This window comes from Amblyomma mixtum, chromosome 3, assembly GCF_055824585.1.
Source record: "Amblyomma mixtum isolate Tamu chromosome 3, ASM5582458v1, whole genome shotgun sequence".
NCBI classification, from domain to species: Eukaryota; Metazoa; Arthropoda; class Arachnida; order Ixodida; family Ixodidae; genus Amblyomma; species Amblyomma mixtum.
The window spans coordinates 142,285,194-142,290,003 of NC_143014.1; positions in this window are offsets into that span (position 1 = coordinate 142,285,194).

The following is a 4,810-nucleotide window of genomic DNA, read 5'->3' on the forward strand; positions in this document are numbered from 1 at the left end:
AGGCCAATCTCCACAACCTCTACCCTCACTGACCGTCTCGCCTCCATGCTACTCGTCCCGGGCCATGCGCGTGGCGGTGGCATACTGCTGTGAGGAGACCTGATGAACGTTTTCTATCGTTTTTCTATTCTATCGACACCCGGATAGATACCATCACATTTAAGTTTGAGATGTCCAATTGCTTCTATCTACCACAAACAGCCCATGTGTCGTCTTCGTTAACTTTCTTTTTGTAGCTGCGCGTCCTAAGACACCACTAATGACCACACTGCTCCGCAGGACCCCCGCGCCGCTGCGGTTGGCGCATAGAGCGCAAGCATGATCTCTGCGCGGCGGGCGGTCACAACACCTAGAATTTCTTACACCGTGTGAAGGCCAACTCCCCCCCCCCCCCCCCCTCCCCCCTTCCCGTTCTTTATTTGTCAATGTTGCTCCAGTTTGGCATAAACCACAGCACTCACATCCCCCCCCCCCCCCCCCCACCCTCTGTAACAGAAGTTACCGTGGACCCTTCGAAAAAAGATCTTGGCTACGTGCATGCCTGGCTCAAACCACTATATGCTAGAACGCTATATCTATATGCGCCCCGCCGCGGTCGCTCAGTGGTTACGGCGCTCGGCTGCTGACCCGAAAGACGTGGGTTCGATCCCGGCCGCGGCGGCCGAATTTCGATGGAGGCGAAATTCTAGAGGCCCGTGTGCTGTGCGATGTCAGTGCACGTTGAAGAACCCCAGGTGGTCGAAATTTCCGGAGCCCTTCACTACGGCGTCCCTCATAGCCTGAGTTGCTTCGGGACGTTAAACCCCAATAAACCAAACCAAGCTATATCTATATGCATGTACTGACAAGCAGTGACGCTTTCGCTACTCCGTCGCCTGCTGCGAAGATCATGGACATAGTCGCGACTTCGCCGTTCTCGTCTGCGCCTACTATCCCGTAGTATTGGTGGCTTGAACTTTTCACATAACATCGTGGCGCCCTGTCGAGCGCGGTGATCACCACGCACGCACCTGTTCCGTGGCGTCCGATTTGCGTTACGGCCATCGAACGCCTGACGCATCCGGCGTCCTGGACGCACCCATGCAAAGTATAAACTAATCACAAGCTCAGAGAATTGGCCAATGGCTTCAAAGGCATGAATTTTTTTACAGGAAGTGAGAATAACGGCGATGAAGGAGGAGGATATCTCCAAGTGGCTGACAGGCAACAATAAGAGCAGGAGCCTTCTCCGATTCCTGCACGAAAATATCTTACATCATTTCCGATAGTATACACGAACCCAAATAATGTCTTTATGGCAAGTGTGCGAAATAAAAGAAAAACTAGCACAGACATGCATGGAGTCACGATGAGGCTCACGGAAAATCCGGACACACACTACTCGCTGAGGTTCGGAGCTCTTCAGTTATGCCAGTTGTCAAAATCCTCGTATGTCTCTTTTACCAAAATCTAACGCACTAGTTGAGCAAAGTTTAGTTAATCAGAGGGTTGTCGCGCCACCTGCGGCATTCAAATAAACTGTTCCAAGCTGCTCAAACAAATTTGGTTCAGTAGATGGCTGCTAGGCGCGTAGGTGGCGCCACCATTGGTCCAGAAACTTGCGGCTGGTTCTGGCTGGAATTTGATTGGAATTTCTAAACAGGAGAGGTTAAAACGCTGTGATCGGCCTTTCTTGTCGACGTCATCGCTGTTTCCTTTCTAGGACCAGTACGTAATTACATTGTAGATGTAACGACTGCGTCACGTTGTTGTCGATATCGGCAGGTTCAGGACAGCTGGCCTGCTCACCATTTAAAACTTCAGTATCAATTTAAAACATATTTTGCGCCTCAACGGTAAGTGATGCGTGGTAGGAGTAATATTTTTATTACCTGGAGCCGCACAACAGGCTTCGCACCACGTCGAAAATTGACTCCGCGCAACACACCGCGAGAAAAAAAAACAGCAGAAAACGAACGATAGATGACCATAAGACTGTGGCCTTTTTTCTCGCGTCTCATTTTTCGCGCTGAGTTTTCTTGCTATGAAGAATGAACTCTACCATTGTGAAGTTCAGTTTAGAAATTTAGGGCTGCTAATCCTTTGAGGCGAGTTTTTCAGAAAAGTTGATTTTCAGCCTCTTCATAAACAAGGAGCAATTAAGAGAAACTATTTAGCTTTAATGCCACATGTGCTTGTAATTAGGCGGGGTTTTTAATACGTGCATTAAAAATAGATTCTGTTAGCTTAACAGCAGTGTGGTAGCGTTGGTGAAATTAAGAATAAAATGTTAGTGCAGCTACAAACGATATGGCGAGAACTGACGCAAGACAGGCATTAAATTTAGAAAAGAAAATGCACAAAACCTACAGCAGACGATGTTATTAACATTTTAAAGTATTGGCAAGAACTAAGGCTTTCTGTACAAGGGAGAGAGAGAGAGAGAAAACACTTATTTCCCGACCCTTGCCCGGGTTGCCATCCCAAGTTGGAGCCCATGTCGCCCAACATTTGGGCGATATGGTTTCAAATTCAACCTTAAGATATTAAAGAATTGTCAATTTTATTTTGTTCCGTTTATTTGCTACCATGGCTGCTGAGGGATACAGGGATCACAGGCATAAAATCTAAAATAGAAGGATCTACACAGTACATGAAAGAAATGATCAGCTAAACAGAACATAGTGGTTAAGCTTATTCCAGTCCACACTAGTATTTTATTTATTACAGATACCTGCAGCGCCCGAGGGCATTATTGCAGGGGGGGGGGGGGGACACAATAACTTCTTCTCATTTGGCCGAAAGTACATATAATAACAAATAGAATCACACAACTAATAGATGAGGAAAAGCATGCACTGAAGGAAGATAACCACGCTCCACAAATAAAATAACACTAATGAAATGAAAAAGACACGCGCAAGACAACTGCGCGCCACGTCATACATCAGATAAGAATGCGCGGAATTGACCTCCCGTGCAGCACTCAGTGACGCCGGCTGGTAGCCTGTTCCAGTCATTGATCGTCCGTGGAAAGAATGAGGTTTTGTAAACATCTGTGCGACACTTAATCTCTCGGATCTTCCACTGATGATCAACTCGTCTAGAAAAAAAGTGAGGTTGAAGCAGATACCGGTCTTTGTGAATGCTAAGCTTTCCAAAATAGATGCGATGCATGATTTGTAATCTCAAATGTTTCCTACGGTTAGCTAAAGATCCCCAGCCAAGGTGGTTTTTAAGAGACGTGACACTAGTTGAGAAGCTGTTATTGGACACAAATCTCGCAGCATTATTTTGGACGCGCTCGAGCATATCACATAAGTAAGCAAACTGGGGGTCCCATACAGGGCAGGCATATTCAAGAATTGGTCGGATGTAAGTGAAATACAGGAGTTGTTTGACATTAGACGCTGCTTTATTGAAATTTCTTTTTAAGAAATTAAGCATTCTGTAGGCTTTGGATGTAGTGTACTCAACTTGCCTCGTCCATGTTAGGTTAGATGAAAAATAAACGCCGAGGTACTTATATTCAAGTACTTTTTGCAAGGGAACATTATGTAGTGAGTAATTTGTTTGTAATGGGGAGCGCTTTCGAGTGAAAGAGACAAATTGGCATTTTGTGGCATTGAAAGACATTTGCCATTTTGAGCACCAGGACTGGATGGAATCCAAGTTTCGCTGTAGTTTTAACGCATCAGAGGAACTTTCCACAACATGGTACACGACACAATCGTCAGCATAGAGCCGTACTTTGAAGGTAAGATCCAAAACAATATCATTGATATAAATCAGAAAAAGAAGGGGTCCAAGAACAGACCCCTGCGGTACACCTGAGGAAACGTTTACATAACCTGAGTGCGAACCATTAATCAAAACACGCTGCATGCGGCCCTGAAGATAAGAATGAAGCCAATCGATGACACTGGGGTGCAGACCAAGACAACTTAACTTATGTAGCAATAGTAAATGAGGTACAGAGTCAAAGGCTTTCTTAAAATCTAGAAATACGCAATCTATTTGGGGAAATATGTTGGGGAAATATAGCTCAGAAAGCAATTTCGTCTAGTAGTTCAACACGAAAGCTTTATTTCGATAGTCGATGCTGCCTGAAATGTGACAGTGCAGGGTACAAAAAAAAAAAAAATTTGACAGTCGTAGGCTACAGACGCTAAGATAGAATATGGGGAAGAACACGCTATTAGTATACACTGAAAAAAAAAACATGCTATAAATTATAACTAAATAACGCCGCTCAGTGAGAAACGGCTGTCATCTTCCCTGATTTTCCTGCTGCCTGGCGGTATTAAGTCGCTGCCATCCGTTCCGGCGGTAGTAGCACCCAGATGGATGCGAAGGTGTCCATAACAATGGACCAAGACACCGCTGAACAGTGGCACGGCGACAATTGTTTCTAGTTTTTAATATAGCTCAGTCCACTGTATATCCAGTCATAAAAATGACAGACTCGGCGAAAAATGCAGTCTTGGTTGGAATCAGCTGACTTTAAAGAAGGGATACGCTGTCTACTTTTTGTAGTTTTTTTTTTCTGCGGCTAGTGTTAATATTGGCGCCGCTTCTGCTCTTAATACTATTCTTACTGCGGGCGTTCCTGCTGCTGTTGATTTTTTTAGGCCTGCGATGCTACTGCCATTTTTATCGCTTTTGTTGCTATTGTTCTTGTTATTACTGTGACTGATATTGTTTTGGTGGCGACGCTGCTGCTGTTGCTGTTCCTATTTCTGTTGTAGCTTTGTTATTGTTGTCGTTGGGATGGCTGCGGTGGCAGTGGTGGTGCTGGTGAACGTTGGTGGCGCCGCAGGCCGGCAGTGAT